The sequence below is a fragment of the Gobio gobio genome (assembly GCF_949357685.1).
Source record: "Gobio gobio genome assembly, chromosome: 1".
Lineage (NCBI taxonomy): Eukaryota > Metazoa > Chordata > Actinopteri > Cypriniformes > Gobionidae > Gobio > Gobio gobio.
The window spans coordinates 6737115-6756414 of NC_137097.1; the positions used below are offsets into that span (position 1 = coordinate 6737115).

At 40.9% G+C, this 19300-nt stretch overlaps 1 pseudogene across 1 annotated transcript in view; it reads right to left on the reverse strand.

Annotated features, from left to right (window-relative positions):
* The window catches only part of LOC307143792, an 838852-nt pseudogene that overhangs the window by 286740 nt on the left and 532812 nt on the right, over window positions 1–19300 (reverse strand). The gene's annotated exons all lie outside the window — the stretch shown is intronic.

The window sequence follows — 19300 nt, forward strand, 5'->3', positions numbered from 1 at the left end:
GTGAGGTTTCCGGGTTTTTCTGGAAATATACTGTTCCGTGTTACTCTGATCCGCTTTTTCCCACATACATCCGGTAAACATCAAATTACACAGGAGTATACCATGCCCGGATAGTGCCGGATTTCAGTGTTTTCATGCAGTGGCTGTCATGTTAACTTTTACCCATCTGAGTGACATGATTGACAGAATTCACAAGCTTTTTCCGGGGTCGAGCTGATGAGGCCAGCTATGAGTTCATGCCTGTATCATTTGAAACAGAGCAACAGTCTGACCAACTACCTTCACCATCAGTTTGTGAACAGGCATCACAAGTGATTTCAGCTGTACCAGAACCAGGAACAGATGTTGGAGCCAAAGTAAATCTTGTTGGCTCAGGGGGAAAAAAACATAGTGTGATGGATAAAAGAAATAAGCACAGACGAAGAAAAGAAATGCATAAAACATTTAAAGTGTCAAAACAAGGTGGAGAACCTAAAGACCCATCCGCGTCTTATGCCATCAGAAAACATAAAAAAAAGGGATTATGAGAGAAAGCGGTATGCAAGCTGCTTGCAATTGCGGACACACAAAAAAGAAGTATTTAAGAAAAAGTATGATCAAGATCTTCACTTCAGGAACAAAAAGATAGGCTATATGGCTAGACGTTACAAAATAGATGAAGTTGTTCAGACAAAGAAAGAATACATGATGCGGATGTACAACACAGATGTCCTTTTGCAGTCAAAGAAGAAAGAATATATGGTTAGGAGGTACAGCACGATGTTCTCTTCAAGAAGAAAATGAAAGATTACATGGTTAGGCGGTATAGGACAGATACTCTTTTCCAAAGTAAAATGAAAGAGTACATGACAAGGAGATATTCAGGTGACCCAGAGTTCCGAGCACATCACATCCTGCGATGTACCCTGCGCAAGACGCAGAAATGTGTTGGTGATGCTTCATATCGCATTCTTCATCGGTTGCAATGCGCACTCCGGATTAAAGGGAAATACAAACCGTACATCTGCTTCAGCAAGGAAACACCACCCCAGCCTTTGGTTGGCGAAGCGATGGAAAGTGCCATTAATGCATTCCGATGTAAGATTCAGCATGGCCCTACACATGTCTGCACCGTCTGTCACAGAGCCTTGTTTCCTGATCAAGTCATGGTCTGTAACAGAACGAGTTATGTCAAAAACATTTAAGTTGCCACATCTTGCTTAACCGGGAAGTATGTTCATGCCTGTGATCGTGCCTGCTCAAGTCCTTGTATAGTTCCAGAAGAGAGAAGAGAGGAGTGGATTTGCCACACGTGTGACAGCCATCTTAAAAGAGGCCACATGTCTTCAATTGCAGCAGCTAACCGACTTAAATTGCCACCCATTCCTCCTTTAGCGAAGCTGAAAGCAATTCATTCAGAATACAGGGACATCTCCATAAGAGAAACTGCGATATTCGACCTAGATGAGGAAAACGATGACGGAGAGGAGCAGCAAGAAGTCGATGTTGCTCAGCAGGATGAGCAACAGGTTAGCGTCGAGGAAAAGGACGAACTCCGACCGGGTTTCACGTTAGACACGTGTATGCAGCCGCCTGACATTGCACAAGAGATCCTGTCGTACGGAGAGGAAATATTTAGCATCGCTCCTGCACAAGGACAAAAGCCTGTTGGGTTTTTCAAGATCCCAAAGCTGGAAGCCATGGCGTTCCCTGTTCAATTCCCAACTGGACAGAACACAATCGATGAGGCGAGACAAGTATCGATATCTCCCAGTATGTATTTCAACGCAAGATTGTTCTGTGTGGATCCTCGTTTCGCCAAAGATCAGACGTACCTTTTTTTCGCACAGTTTGTGACCGAAACGCAACTGGCTAGAAACAGCATGTCCATCCAGTTGCGAAAAGGTAAACCGGTTACGAGAGACGGCAGAAGGATTTCCAACAAGCTGCTTCAAGATAACCGCGAGATCGAGAGATTGGTTCACAACAGAGACGCCACACGGTTCATGCAACCGCTGAGAGGTTCTCCAGCTTACTGGGAAAAACTTTGAGAGATCTGCAGGCTATGATTAGACAGTTAGGGACCCCTACGTTTTCTTGCACTTTCAGCGCAGCCAAAATGCGATGGCCTGAAGTGATAACGGCGATCAAGGCCCAGCAAGGTGAGCAGATTGACTTTTCTGAGCTTGACTGGACGACGAAATGTTAAATTCTCAGAAGCAACCCCGTCACTGTGATGCGCATGTTTGAAAAACGTGTGGACACGATAATGACACATCTGCTCTTGTCGCTTGCACAACCCATTGGTAAAGTCGAGGATTACTTTTACAGGGTCGAGTTTCAAGCTCGAGGTAGCCCACACATTCATCTTCTCGTTTGGATAAAGTATGCACCAGAGTTTTAAAACGATCCTGATAAAGTAGTATAACCTGCCTGTTGCCCGATTCCGACGCTGATCCAGAGCTTCATCGAATTGTCACCGAAGTTTAGCTTCATAGTAGGAACCACTCCAAGTCGTGTAAAAAAGGTAATTTATTGTGTCGATTTGGGTTCCCTAAGCTACCGGTGACTACACCACGATAACTTGTCCGCGACCGCAGCGTCCTGAAGAAGAGGATGACACGGAGGCTTCTTCATCGGGAAGCTGCATGTCTAAAACCGGTATCGCTCATCCCCGACCACAGAACCCTGAAGAGGAGCAAAAACAAAGAGACAAGAGAAAGAAGACGGCGAGACGGGAGGCTGCGCAAAAAGCCATGAGCGACGTGGGAACAAAACTCAAGCCGGTGTGGGATTTGTTAAATGATCCCCAAGCCTCTTTTAACAGTTTGTCAGAGCCACTGACAAAGTGTAAATGGCCGTCGATGATTCCACTAACTTCGTCGAAGCATTGTCCTCTTCCAATGTGATTTTGCTTAAGCGCGATCCAAAGGAGTCTTGGGTGAACGGATACAATCCCAATTTTTTGAGGGCGTGGAACGCCAACATGGACATTCAGTATGTTCTTGATGCTTTTAGCTGCATCATGTACGTACATGCTGTCGTACTTTTCCAAGCCGGAGCACGAAATGGGCGACTTGCTAAAAAAACTTAATCATGGGTGTGCCGAAAGTAACGTTAACGAGGAGGACGAGATGAAGCACATAATGCAGGCGTACTCCAAACATAGGCAAGTAAGCGCTCAGGAGTCTGTAGCACGAACATGCAGCTTACCATTGAAGAAGTGTTCACGAAGCGTTGTGTTTATACCGATGGACGATGACGCGCTTAAGATGAGTCTCCCCCTTAGCGCCCTACTAAATAAAGATCCCGATTCAGAGGATGTCTGGATGTCAGGGATCATCAATAAGTACAGAGCAAGGCCTCAAACCCGAGAGTTTGAAATGATGTGTCTGGCAGATTTTGCTTCAGAATGTCACATCGTGTATGGTCAGCAAACCAAAGGCAAGAACGTTCACCGGCTGCTCAACGGTATGGGTTTTTTCCAGAAAAGAACCGTCGGTAAGGCTGCAGTTATTAGGCATGCGCGCTTTTCAAAAGAAAAACAAGCGGAAAAATTTTACAGTAGGCTACTTTATTTGCCCCATCGTTCCAACGAACAGCTAAAACCTTTTTTTTTTACCAGTTTTACAGTAGTGCAATCGTGGAGCTTTCTACGCACCCGGGTCTCCTGATACCTGTTAGTGCCATAGTGCAAGCACACCAAGACAAGTTTGAGAAGCACAGCGACAAAGTGGAGAAGGCAATCGATCAGCTGCAACAGCAAGGACCGCTTTTGAAATCTAAGTCGATCGCTTGGAGTGCATTGCGAAACGAGAAGACATCGATCCTGATGACGAGAATGTTGTACAAGACGATGTTCCAGAATATCAAATTCTTGAACACGGAGATGGAGTTGTACCACGAGTAGAGGAACCCCAGATGAGTGTTGAATTTGCTAGGAAGTTGTTTCGAAGTCTCAACAAGATGCAGGCAGCCATATTCTGCCAGTGGTGTCAGAAGCGTGTGTGGGGGCATAATCCAGAACCTTTTTACTACTTCGTAACGGGTGGTGCTGGTTGTGGCAAATCACACGTCATCAAGTGCATATACACGGAAGCAACGAAAATTCTACGTCAACTGCCTCGACTCTGAGAGGAAGGGGATCTCTCTGTGCTTATGGTGCTCTTGCGTTCAATATTTCCGGTAAAATGCTGCATTCCATTTTAAAACTTCCAAGGAACCTGAAGCCGCCGTATCAAGGACTTGGAAATGCTCTAGATGAGCTACGAGCTAGGCTACACGACATCGAGATTCTGATCATTGATGAAGTCTCCATGATTTCGAAGCATCTTTTTGCCTACATAAATTGGAGATTTCAGCAAATCAAAGGCAGCAAGAAACCTTTCGGTGGAATCTCTGTACTCGCAGTGGGGGACTTTTACCAACTGCCACCTCTGGGTAAAGCCAAACCCCTGTGTGTGTATGAAAAGGATGTTCTGGACTTCTGGAAAGACCATTTCCAAATGATTACCCTCTTAGAGATTGTGCTTCAGAAAGAGGACCTTGCTTTTGCCCAACTTCTGAACCGGCTACGAGTTAAGCAGAAGTCTGACGATCTTCGAGATGACGATAGAGCGCTGTTACTTCAGGCCGTGAAGAACCCCGAAGACTGCCCAAGTAATGCACTACACATATTTGTCACCAGCAAGGAAGTCCACAGACACAACACCCAAACGATCCACGCTCTTCACACTGACATCGTAACCGTCGATGCCGAAGACTACCGGAAAGACCCAAGGACGGGAGGGATGAAGAAACAGAACAAGCCTGTTGTCAGAAAAAAGGACGACTTGCTCGACACCATCAAAATTGCGCTGGGAGTGTGCATAATGGTGACCAGGAACCTGGACGTTGAAGATGGAATCGTCAACGAATGTTTTGGGAAGATTTACAATATTGTCCGCAAGACAAAAGATGGAATCGACTCCGTTCAGATGCTTGGACTTCAGCTGGACAATGCCAACGCAGGCAAGAATCACCGCAGAAGGGTGCAAGGTGAAGAAGACGACTTGGTCTACATCGAGAGATCAGAAGAAAGTCTGAGGAAAGGAGCAGTTCGTCGACAGTTCCCCATCAAGTTGGCCTACGCCTGCACGGCTCACAAAGTTCAGGGCATGACCATGCAGGATGCCGTAGTCACTGAACAAGATTTTTGAGCCGGGAATGGCCTATGTCGCCCTCAGCAGGACGACCTCGCTCCGTGGACTACACATCACGGACTTCAGCGAAAAGAAGATTCTGCAATCACAGCCTCGTTGCGGAATATGACGAGAGCGTTGTTTGTAGGAATCATGCCGCTTCTGCAGAAAATGAGGGAAACCCACATGGATCAACACTTCACAATCATCCACCACAACACCGAAGGACTGTCGTCGCACATTGAGGACATCAGAAGCCATCACAAACTGCTTTTGTCAGATATTCTTTGACTGACGATATCAAAGTTTGTCGTCATCAAAGTGGATAGTCCCATCCAATTGACAATCGCTGCCGTGTACAGGCCACCGCACTACGGATTAGAAGACTTCTTGAAGAACGTGAAGAGTCTGTTGGATTATTTGGACATAGCGGACAAACATCCCGTCATTGTCTGTGGCGACTTTAACGAGGACCTCCTTGTCACGGGGAAAAAAGCTGTTCTGGATTTATTTCAGTCGAAAGGATACACGCAACTGATCACCACCGCAACAACTAAAAAGCACACACTACTGGATCACATCTACGTCTCGCATCCGGATTTGTGCCTTCAGGTGGGTGTGTTACATAGTTATCATAATCCGGTGTACTGTGTTTTTTGCGTAGATGAGTTTTTGTGGTAGATGGGTATTGCGTTTAGGTAGTATGCCATACGGTACCAATCCATTGGGCCACTGAATCTGCATTAACGACAACAGTTGGGGCTACAACAGCCTTAGTCCTGATGGGTTGGCGGCGCGTATGGTTGTGTTGAGAGGAGCCATACAGAACCATAACAGTGAGGCTACGTCAGCCTATGCTATGGGTTGGCGGTTAGCGTATGGTTGTGTTGCGGTTAGATTGTATCGTGTACGGTTATGGTTAAGGTTTTAGCTAGAAAGCAGGATAGTAGCCTCAGCAGCAGGAAGGTGTGGCAGCTCCAGGGAGGACACTAGACGGTGAAGGCAGCAGCAGATGCAGTAAGGAGCAGCGTGGCAGCTCCAGGGATTTTGGAGACGAAAGCAGTGGTGTCTGCGACCGGATACGAGTGTGCATTATACCACCTAAAGCTAAGCGTTTAACAATCTTGCTTCAGTCACTGTACTACTGCACACTATAACCACATTTGGAGGAAAATGTAAATCTTAATCTAATTTTGATTTTGATGTTTTTCAGCAGCCGGCCAATTGAAGTCAGAATGTCTGGGAAGATGATGACAAGCTGGCCACCAGCATGTATGCGCATTTCTTTCTGTAAGGTTTAGTTGTGAGTTTACTTTGTATTTTGGTTTATTAGTACTTGTGTTTTCAGTGATACCAATATTCATTTATCAATTTCATGCCCAGAGGACGGTACAAAATGTGTATGGCATTGAGGACAATGCTAAAGACGGAAGAAGCACAGGTAGAAGCACAGGGGTAAAGTATGTCAATACTACTGGTAAGTGTTTCAGTGCATTTTATTTAGTTTGATTTTAAGGAATAACAATGCCAATATAAATGCAAAAAAATAAATAATGTGCAATACTAAAGTGTTTTTTTCTCCTTGTGTGCATGTGAGTGTGTGCGTGCGTGTGTTAGATAAAGAATGAATGGAGAGTGAATGTTCCTTTCCAAGGATTGCCACCTTGCCATTGGTGGAAAGGCTTGTGTGTTCCAGGGATCCCTACGGCCGTTTCACACTGCAAGCGTGAGCAGTGCATGAGCTTCACGTCAGCGTAACTACACCATCACTGCAGCGGCAGACGCGCGAGAGTATTCACACTGGAAGCGTTTGCACAGCGTCACAGCAGCGGCTCCAGTGCTACATATTAATTATCACTTATATCATATGAGTATTTATTTTCAAACGCGCACTCGATCGGGTTTGCTTTTGGTAGTGCTAGAGGCTACCTTTCTGTGTTACATAATAAGCAGGCAGGGAATCCCAGGGAGGAGGCAGGAACTAACACAAAACAACACTCAAGACAACAAAAGAAAACCAAGCAAATAAAAACTGGCGAAACTAGAACACCAGAAACAAATGATAAACTAAATACAAGGACAGAGCCATGTGCTTAGACACAACACAAACATAGAAACATTAAACAAGAACACAGACAAGGATGCCAGGGCAGAACCCTGACATATACAGGGAGTGCAGAATTATTAGGCAAATGAGTATTTTGACCACATCATCCTCGTTATGCATGTTGTCTTACTCCAAGCTGTATAGGCTGGAAAGCCTACTACCAATTAAGCATATTAGGTGATGTGCATCTCTGTAATGAGAAGGGGTGTGGTCTAATGACATCAACACCCTATATCGGTGTGCATAATTATTAGGCAACTTCCTTTCCTTTGGCAAAATGGGTCAAAAGAAGGACTTGACAGGCTCAGAAAAGTCAAAAATAGTGAGATATATTGCAGAGGGATGCAGCAGTCTTAAAATAGCCAAGCTTCTGAAGCGTGATCATCAAACAATCAAGCGTTTCATTCAAAATAGTCAACAGGGTCGCAAGAAGCGTGTGGAAAAACCAAGGCGCAAAATAACTGCCCGTGAACTGAGAAAAGTCAAGCGTGCAGCTGCCAAGATGCCACTTGCCACCAGTTTGGCCATATTTCAGAGCTGCAACATCACTGGAGTGCCCAAAAGCACAAGGTGTGCAATACTCAGAGACATGGCCAAGGTAAGAAAGGCAGAAAGTCGACCACCACTGAACAAGACACACAAGCTGAAACGTAAAGACTGGGCCAAGAAATATCTCAAGACTGATTTTTCTAAGGTTTTATGGACTGATGAAATGAGAGTGAGTCTTGATGGGCCAGATGGATGGGCCCGTGGCTGGATTGGTAAAGGGCAGAGAGCTCCAGTCTGACTCAGACGCCAGCAAGGTGGAGGTGGAGTACTGGTTTGGGCTGGTATCATCAAAGATTTGCTTGTGGGGCCTTTTCGGGTTGAGGATGGAGTCAAGCTCAACTCCCAGTCCTACTGCCAGTTTCTGGAAGACACCTTCTTCAAGCAGTGGTACAGGAAGAAGTCTGCATCCTTCAAGAAAAACATGATTTTCATGCAGGACAATGCTCCATCACACGCGTCCAAGTACTCCACAGCGTGGCTGGCAAGAAAGGGTATAAAAGAAGAAAATCTAATGATATGGCCTCCTTGTTCACATGATCTGAACCCCATTGAGAACCTGTGGTCCATCATCAAATGTGCGATTTACAAGGAGGGAAAACAGTACACCTCTCTGAACAGTGTCTGGGAGGCTGTGGTTGCTGCTGCACGCAATGTTGATGGTGAACAGATCAAAACACTGACAGAATCCATGGATGGCAGGCTTTTGAGTGTCCTTGCAAAGAAAGGTGGCTATATTGGTCACTGATTTGTTTTTGTTTGGTTTTTGAATGTCAGAAATGTATATTTGTGAATGTTGAGATGTTATATTGGTTTCACTGGTAAAAATAAATAATTGAAATGGGTATAAATTTGTTTTTTGTTAAGTTGCCTAATATTTATGCACAGTAATAGTCACCTGCACACACAGATATCCCCCTAAAATAGCTCAAACTAAAAACTACTTCCAAAAATATTCAGCTTTGATATTAATGAGTTTGTTGTGTTCATTGAGAACATGGTTGTTGTTTAATTATTAATGTTGTAAAATTAATCCTCAAAAATACAACTTGCCTAATAATTCTGCACTCCCTGTATTTATAAGGTTTGGCATGCTGACCCAAAAGATTTTTATTCTATTTTTGTTTATTGACAAACATCATCTTTAAAGCACTTGAACTTTTCATTTGCAGTCAGTAGAGACAAATGTTATATTACAATTCTAGATTTTACAATAGATATTTATTTTATATATTATATTTATATTAATAATATTCTACTCTACCTCAGTTTTTAAAATTGTTCACCTGTTTGGGAAGTGTTTGTCATGTTTTGACAATAAAGGATAGTTAACCCACTATTAACTGTCTGTTTTCGACATCTTTCACTCAGGAGCAAAAAGATGTCTTTAAACTTTAAAGAAATAAAGATTTGACATTTATCGATATCGGCTGATATGGACAACTATATTGTGATAATTCTTTTGGGCCATATCGCCCAGCCCTACACTGAGGGCACACGTAAGGCTTCTCATCAGTGTGAACTCTCATGTGCCTGTTAAGGATTCCTTTTCGGTTGAAACTCTTTCCACACTGAGGGCACGTGTAGAGTTTCTCTCCAGAGAGTGAACTCTCATGTGGACATTAAGGTTTCTATGTTGTTCAAAACCCTTTCCAGACCGTCTGCAGGTGTAGGGTTTCTCTCCAGTGTGAGTTCTCATGTGACGATCAAGACTTCCCTTTAGGTTGAAACTCTTTCCACACTGTTGGCAGGTGTAAGGCTTCTCTCCAGTGTGAGTTCTCATGTGACGATCAAGAGTTTCCTTTTGGTTGAAACTCGTTCCACACTGTTGGCAGGTGTAGAGTTTCTCTCCAGTGTGAGTTCTCATGTGACGATCAAGATTTCCCTTTAGGTTGAAACTCTTTCCACACTGAGGGCAGGTGTAAGGCTTCTCTCCAGTGTGAGTTCTCATGTGACGATCAAGAGTATCCTTTTGGTTGAAACTCGTTCCACACTGTTGGCAGGTGTAGAGTTTCTCTCTAGTGTGAGTTCTCATGTGCCTGTTAAGGTGTCCTTTTCGGTTGAAAATCTTTCCACACTGTTGGCAGGTGTAAGGCTTCTCTCCGGAGTGAATTCTTAAGTGGTCTTTAAAGTGTCCTATTTGATTGAAACTCTTTCCACACTGGGGGCAGGTGTGAGGCTTCTCTCTAGTGTGAATTCTCATGTGGACTTTAAGGTTTCCATGTTGTTCAAAACCCTTTCCACACCGTCTGCAGGTGTAGGAGCTCTCGCCAGTGTGAATGTTCATGTAATGTTCAAGACTTATTTTATGGCTTATACCTTTTCCACACACTTGGCAGGTGTAAGGCTTCTCTCCAGTGTGAATTCTCATGTGTCTTTTAAGGGTTCCTTTATGGTTGAAACTTTTTCCACACTGTTGGCAGGTGAACGGTTTCTCTCCAGTGTGAATTCTTAAGTGGTCTTGAAATTTTCCATCATGTTTGAAACTCTTTTCACAATGAGGGCACGTGTAGGGTTTCTCTCCAGTGTGCGTTCTCATGTTGTCTGTAAGATTTCCTTGTTGATTGAAACTCTTTCTGCCCTGAAAGCGGGTAAAATAACTCATAGTTTCTTTCTTTTCAGCTTTTTCTCTGCTCTTTTTTGAAGTCTTTTCAGTCTGTGAGCAACTAAAATATTTTTCTTCATTTATGAAATCATGATCATTCTCATATTGATCTTTTTCTTCCATGTCCTTTAGTACTTCACACTCCTCTTTCAACAGCATCAGGTCTAAGGAAAAAAAAATACAAAAATTAACCAATAGCACAACACAACAGCCATCAAAACCATTTACACATGTATAGCATTAACCCCTAGAGGTCTGGCATGGCACTTTTTTCTTATCAGTGCAAAATAGACTCAAAATACTTTTTCATACAGGCAAGTATTATACATCATTATAATCTGTTAAGTTTCTACTTCTATTTTTGTACTCTTCCGTGTGGTGTATAGGTTGTCGACCCTGGTTTAGGTTATTTAAGAAATGTACTTTCGCCAAGGGCTGTGACGGTATGGGAATTTTTCTTACCGCGGTGAAGAAGCAACTAATCTAGCGGGTTTGTAGGTTAACCACACGTGAGTTTTCATGTTTCGTGACAGGAAAACCAACATGTTCACTTTGTCTGGTTTCTGAAAGGATCTTAAAGGAGTGAAAATGTTGCTTGCAGAGCTGAATACACGCTCAGGGGGAGTGCTCGTAGCGCATATAGTCATATTTTCTGGCAACTTTCATCCTATGCAATAAAATGTATTTATTTCTACACCGTGCCATTACCTCCTTTTCGCGACGAGTGCAATGTTCACATCAATCTGTATTTTGTAGCCTATTTATTATGCTCTTTTTCTCCATTTCTGATTTAATGTGTGCTTTTGCCATCTGTTGTGTTGTAGGCCTATCTGGAGCTGCTATAACAAGCAAATTCCTCCAGCTTGGGATCAATAAAGTCTTCTTATCTTGATCATGTAAATGGGCAGCAGAAATTCAGAGCATTGATAGTCATTTCCATAAGTTTTGCCCAGTTGTTAACAGGATTTTCCATTTAGTTTTGTATTAGCTTTACATTTAATTATTTAATTCTAATTATTAACATAATAAACATATTAACAACAATAATATGAAATAAAATGTATTTATATAACTGTTGTTTTTTCTATATCTTTTGAGTTTAATAGGAAGTATGGCACAGTTTTTGTCATTGTTTGCAACCCATTTATTGTAGAATAAATTATTCAAAGTTTCAACTAGTTGCGTTAGGACGAGTGCGTTTATATACCTGGAAAACAATGTCTAAAGAAATAAGAATCGATGTTTAGCACAACTCATCAGAACTAAGGAATGTTCGACAAGGTTGAGCTCGACTTGTTCTTTCTGCAGCTTTCTCTTCTTATATACGAGCGGCGCTCAATTGTTGTGATTTCTCCTCGAGAGGCGGCGCGAGCGTCAACAGCGCAACCTTGTTACCGTCAGTTCATTATACAGTATATATTATTATTATCCACTATCGATCGCCAATTACACTAAATGAATGCAGGATCATTGTTGCATTTTAGTGATTCCCTAGTTATGTTTTGACGTTTTAATCAGCTTGTCTGGTCGGGCAAGTAAAATTCTCTTTCACTTGCACCTTCAAAAAAATCCACTTGTCCCGGACAAGCGTTAATGTCGAGCCCTGCGAACGTTGTTTAAGCGACATATACCGGTAGCATGCAGTATACCGCCCAGCACTATTATGCAGCTCATTATTATACTTCCCAGTTGTCAATCACAGCAGTATTCATGATCATTCATGCCTCTTCCCATATGGGCTTTGTAAACAAGAAGTTTCTTACAAAATTGAAATCAATATATTGTTTTATGAGAATGTGTAGGTACAATGGGCCTCATTCATGAAACTTTCGTAAATATATTGCCACACCCTAGCTGTATCATACAAATAAATAGTTTAAAAAAAATATTAGTTCTGGAATTTTTTTTTTTAGATTATGTCTCTCACAGTGGACATGCACCTACGATGACAATTTCAGACCCCTCCATGATTTCCAAGTGGGAGAACTTGCAAAATAGCACGGGGTTAAAATACTTATTTTCCTCACTGTACATACATACATGCTGCTCTCATATTATGGTAGCCCAGTTTGTGCTGAATACAGCCTAATGACTAGGGATCCACCGAATCCAGGATTTGGCCGAATATTGGGCTTTTGGATGGGGTTCGGTTTCTGCCAAACTTTAGAATTTTTTTCCACTGAACCACACCCTAGGCTTGCAATATGTGCGCTCCGCTCCTCGACGTAATGACGCTGCTGTTGATTATGGGAACGTGTTTACTAGGAGGACTGTCGAATGCAGTAGCTGTGAGAAAGGGAAAATGGAACTTGTGAACAGAAAACATGTTGTTTGGCAGTACTTTCAATCAAAAGAAGGCGATTCAAGTCGAGCTACATGTTCAATTTGGAATGCCGATTTGTCTTGTGGTGACAAGGACCCTAATCAATAGCCGCTGTTAAAACATTTGCATATGAAACATCCGAAAGAATACGAGTTGTGCATGAGAGAATCTACAGACAGCAGCCAAAATGCAGCAACTTCAGGTACAGCAAAGGATGGACAGTCATCCTGGCATAATGTTGCCTATTCTTTTATTTTTTCCCCAGTTAAAATTAATGAATTTAACAACGTCAACAGCAGTGTATTTGTCCATTTATTTTATGCGTTTACTGTGATAATGGACTGAGGAGGGGAGTATGATTCGGTATTCAGTTTCGGCAGAATCTTAACCAGTGGATTCGGTATTCGGCTGAAACCCCAAAAATCTGGATTTGTGCATCCATAGTAATGACATTTTTGCCATTTAACATGTTTATGAGCAACTGAAAAAAGCACATGTCAGAGCATGTCAAAACTTCTAAAGGGCCCCAAAACTAGGGCTGGGCCGGTTACCGCATTACCGCAATACCGCGGTCACGTGACGCCTACCGCGGGTCTGAGATTGCCATCACAGCAAAAAACAACAAACCAAAAAAAACATTGGCCTGCATGTGTGCACGTTGTGTCTAATTCCATGGATTCATTGATTCTAATGACATGGATTGTGTCTAATGACGTGTGTCGTATATGGATTCAAGGTTTTCTAAACAAAACTTAATCAAAAGATGGAGCAAATCCGACCTTTCGCGAGTTGGGGAGCGCAATGTTCCATTATAACATTCCACCTGTGTAATGTCTTTTAGCCTATAATTTGAATTTCATTTTACTAAAGCATAAAATACAGGCGCATAAGCAGGACGTGCACGTTTTAATTGAACGTGCTTAACACAATTCTCTCACATGGTTGCGCAGCCGACAATAGCGGGTAGAAGTCATGAAAGCAGAAGAAGAACGCATGGGTTTGCGTCGACCGCTGGTGAACGCTTTCTCCCATAGCTGGCGAAAAAAAAAAAAAAAAACACGGCTTCAGAAAGAACAAACTGAGCTGGACCTGCCTCAGTACTGGTAAGTTTTAACTCTCAACTCTGTTTGGGAAAGATTGACTACAAATAAGCTGTGTCTGCGAAATATTTGAACCACTGAGACAAAAGCGCACACGAGATATATAAATTAATATGAATATGTAAACATATATAATATAAATATATATAATAAGTAATATACAATCACGGTAGGCTAGTGTGAGCAGCGACACTTTGTTAAATTAAATAGCCTTCGTTAAATAGCCCCACTGAGACAAAAGCGCACACGAGAGGCATATAGCCTATATATAAATTAATATAAATATGTAAAATATGCCTAATATAATATGCGCACACCACACGAGATACGTAAAATAATATATGTAAATGTTATAAAATATAAATATAAATAATAAAAGTAGCATAATATAGGCTACAATCAAGGTAGTGTGAGCAGCGAGTGAGTGACTACACTTTGTTAAATTAAATAGCCTTGAGCCTTCGTTATTCTTCATTAACCACTGAGACAAAAGCGCACACAAGATGTAAATTGTAAATGTAAATTAATAGCCTGAATATTAAAAAATATGTAATATAAAAATATAAATACTATAAATATAAATAATATATTATATTATATGGGCGGGTGTGCGCGAAAGTCATTATAGTTTAAGTGATTGTTTGATGACGACGACTGTAATCTGAAATTAAAAATATTGGAAATAAATAAACAAATAAATATACATTACTGATCAATACCGATAAATAAAAATGTGTTTGTTTGTCTTTGTTTATGCTGTTCCATCTTCAGATCTGTCAGTCGGGATCTGATCTGCTCTCTCAGCAAAAAATATGAAGGCTGGGATGTAAACCATGGTCTAGTCTAGATTTCGTTTTGCCAGCACTTTTTTTTCAGATATCATTCCATTTCTGTTCTAATTGTTCCTGTTCTAAACGTGAAAAAATAAATGTAAAATAAACATGTTCCTTATTATGTTCAATTGCCTGCGCTGGTGTGTGTGTGAGCGGCTGTGCGCGAAAGTCGAGCGGGAGCCCTTTAAAGCGGTTTACCGCTGAACCGCGGGAATTTCTTGCTTTTCAACCGCGGTAAGAAAAAATCCATACCGTCCCAGCCCTACCCAAAACCCCCTCAGACCAATAGGGTTTAAAAACCAACATACAACTGGATCCTATACCCACTTAACTGAAAAGTGTTCAATGTGTAGTGACTGGAACAGATCAGACACACAATTAATGACTATTTTAATAAATAACCCACAAAACCCCTCACCCAACAAGCAAACTATGAGTTAAGAGTTCTTCAACTCTGCAATCCCCAAACCCCGAAACAAGTACTGCAAAAAACACATCAACAAGATAAGACCTAAAGGAATTATAGAGAATTGAAACAAACTAATACACATGAGAAATGTATAAACGTATCCCATCGCTAGATTTTCCTTTTGTCTTTTGTTTTTGACTATGGATTAATTCACTCTCTTTTGTAATGTTTTAGAATTGGCTTTATGCACAGCTGCACTACTTCCTGAACTTCAGCCAACTCCTTTGTTTCCTGTCTGCCATTATTGGACAAACTGATTAATCCAGGTGTGTCTGATTATTGTTGCTGTGACTACAGAGGTCAGACACACCTGGATTAATCAGTTTGTCCAATAATGGCAGGCAGGAAACAAAGGAGCTGGCTGAAGTTCAGGAAGTAGTGCAGCTGTGCATAAAGCCAATTGCTTACCATAGCTAACAAAGATCCCATGTATAGCATGTTTAATATCTAGTATGAGCTTCAACTTAGGGCTGGGCGATATAGCCAAAAAGTGATCTCGATAAATATTGTGGTTTTAAACTACTCTTTGATGTCAGAATATGACAAACACTTCACGTTTTTGAATTCCTTACACTTTTCCAGCAATTTTTCCTTAACTAAATAAATTTCTAAATAGAAAAAATGAATGTCTTAGTTTCTGCATGTTCTAATAGGTGATATTGTTTCTAGTCATGAAACAGGTTTGTGTTGCCTGACTTTGGCATATATCTTCGGCACAGTTTGCAGTGCAGTATTAATAATATTACATGTTTTTTGTCTCTTAGAAATGCACATTTGACAGTGAGTTGACAGTAGTAGCAGCATCCAGATGTAAATTTATGTTCATCAACAAAAACACAGACAATCTGTAAAAATTGTAACAGCCTAATTTTTAAATGGTAAAATATATCTTATATACAAACATACATATATGTGTAGTTCTGAAGCACACAAGGTAGCAGGGTTGGCAGAACGGACCCGAGTGCAATGAGGGGAAGGGGGATATAATCAGTGTTGGGGAAGCTACTCTGAATCTGTAGTTTGACAAGCTACAAGCTACTTATAAATTAAAGTAGTTAAACTACAGTCAAGCTACCCTTCTGAAAAAGTAGTTGAACACACTACAAGTTACTACCAAAATGTAGCTAGCTACATCGAAACTATTTAATTTATTTTATTATTTTTTTACAATGAAATTGCAAATTTACAAATAACTGAATAATCGTTAATGAAGAATATTTTCAGTGAAATGTTTGGGGCTTAAAACAACACAATGCAATACAATTATGATAAGAGTTAAGTTTTAATTAGTAAACTATCCAAATATACAATAATGTATATTTATAACTATATCTCAAACTGACTGTCAAAGTGCAAAATCGCTACAAATGTCATGTCACATCAATGCAAGAACCACATATAAGGCAACTTGGATACACAGGAGTAGACAAAAATGCAGGTAAACTTACAGCATGTGCAGTGATGCATCATACTGACTGTGTGTGTGTGTGTGTGTGTGTGTGTGTGTGTGTGTGTGTGTGTGTGTGTGTGTGTGTGTGTGTGTGTGTGTGTGTGTGTGTGTGTGTGTGTGTGTGTGTGTGTGTGTGTGTGTGTGTGTGTGTGTGTGTGTGTGTGGGCATGTTTTCGTGAAATATCAGGACACAAATGTGTATAATGACATGGGTATGACATAGGTATTACAAAAAGAGGGTGAAATATGAGGACGTTCCCCATGTCCTCACTTTCCAAAATGCTTATTTCACACAGAATGAGGTTTTTTTCACAGAAAGTGAACTGCACAGTCTCCTGTGAGGGCTAGGTTTAGGGGCAGGGGCAGTGTTAGGGGATAGAAAATACGGTTTGTACGATATAAAAACCATTACGCCTATGGAATGTCCTCACATTTCACAAAAACAAACGTGTGTGTGTGTGTGTGTGTGTGTGTGTGTGTGTGTGTGCACTTACTTATATCACTTTTGGGGACATTCACCAGAATACACACCAGTAAACTGAGGACCACCCAAAAAATTGGGGACATTTTGTATGTCCTCATTTGTTTGACTATACAGTGGCATTCAGCATGCTCTAAAATGGTGTCCAGGCTTAAAATCTCACAAAAAATCACTTTTACATGATTTGTGTACCTGAAGTGTGTGTGCCCCCCCACTAAAGTGTGTATAACACAGCGCCCTCTAGGAGTACTGCACTTCCGGAAAAGATACACACTTTTGTGATTCTGACCAATCAGAGCGCAGGAAGCCACCATGGGAGCGGGACTTGGTGATCTTACCAATCAGAGGCCAACACGTCATCAAAAAAGATGGCGGAGGCAAAAACATGTAATGAATTGACAGATAATCCACATTAAATTACAGATAAATTCCCAATAATTAGTATTAAATAAGATTAGACCAATTTGCATTGAGCAGCAGGAGCTCTCGCGATTCATATTGGCATGTTTTAAAACTTTTAATCCTCGCGTTTTCTCTCGCATCAGAGCATCAGTCTGCTCTGTGTGTGTGTATGTGTGTGTGTAAAGATCGCGCTGCCCCGCGTCACCATGACTACAGCCTACAGTACAGTAAAACTTGCATCGGATTTTATTAATGCTGTAGGAACGAGCTTGACGCGGGGAGGGACAGACACATTACATCATGTGCATTTGAAAAGTAACATATTTCCTTCCAAAAGCGGAGGAGCAACTGTTTAAATCTGTTATTGTGGGTGTGGTGATATTACATCTGAGTTTATTCAATAAAAATATACAAGCAATTAAAATATGTGAAAACAGGCAAATTCGCGTGCTTTTATAAGTGATGTTATTTGTTTTTAAGTGTTTTCTTCTACTTTGCGTCCAGCCGTTTCCCTGACAGCCGCAGCCACGCCCCTCCCCCACCCAGAGCACGTGCGTCTGTAACCAGAGCAACGCATTCACTTACAGCAAACATTCTCTTTATATTATATTACATTATATATTATATTAATTATATTACATTGCATTACATTACATTCATTAATTTATTATATAATTATATTATATGACATTGCATTGCATTATATTACATTATATTATACTATATTACATTACATTATATTATATTAATTATATAATGTAATGTAATATAATATATTATATTACATTACATTATATTATATCATTCATATAATATTGATCAAAATGGTTCTCTGTTGAATAGTCTTACTCCCCAAAACATCTATTAATTCCATAAGTCATTAAATGCAGAATAGTAATTGTCATAAACTGTCAAGCAAACTTTCTACCCACTTCTGTTAGACATTTTTTGTCCTGAATTGTTGAATTGCAGAGGTGAATTCTGATTTTCACTAATGAAGGGGAATGTAAAGCATTCGATCACCAATACTCCACCAGTTCTCTAAAATAGCTCAGAGTGCATCTGAGAAGCAGACAGACAGAGCACAACACACAACACAGTGTTACACACTCTGGCAATGAAAGAACAACAAGGTACAAACATTGTGAACAGCCGAGAAGAAGAAGTAAATATGTGTGGTGGAAGAGAGGTAAAACAGAGGAAGAGGCAGAAGAGGACAATATTCTGAAGAAATAAGGGCCACTATTGTAGTTCATGTTCTCAATCATGACCTTATGGCCGAGGCGGGTCGAAAGGTGAGCCGAAAGTTGGGAGAACAACCGTGTGTGTCCTCAGTCATTCAAACATTAGCAGACAGGACAGGTGTGCAATCACACAGTGTTCACTATACTGTAGTGCCAACATATTTACATTATATTACAGCAGTCTACTTGCATTTTACATTATACAGTTAATATATTTTAGAGACCCTAATGTAACACACGTACATATATACAGTAGCCTATATGTGTGTCTTGTCTTTTTCTTTATATAGCAATGACATTGTACTGTCATTTTTGACAGACCCACAGTGTCTGAATCATGTCCAGTGTCGAGTAATGCGTACATGTGTACCATTGAAATGTGAATATGTCATAAAGATAAAGTGTAATATTTTGTATTTTCAATCATTGTCATCAAAATTGTAGCCATAGTTTACTTCTGAAAATGTGAACAGAATACACTATATTGACAACATGACACAATGACTTGTCATTTTTAGCAAGTTACAGGCTTTTGATGGTAATCTATTGGGTTCTGCTGTTTGTACAAATTGTTTATAGAA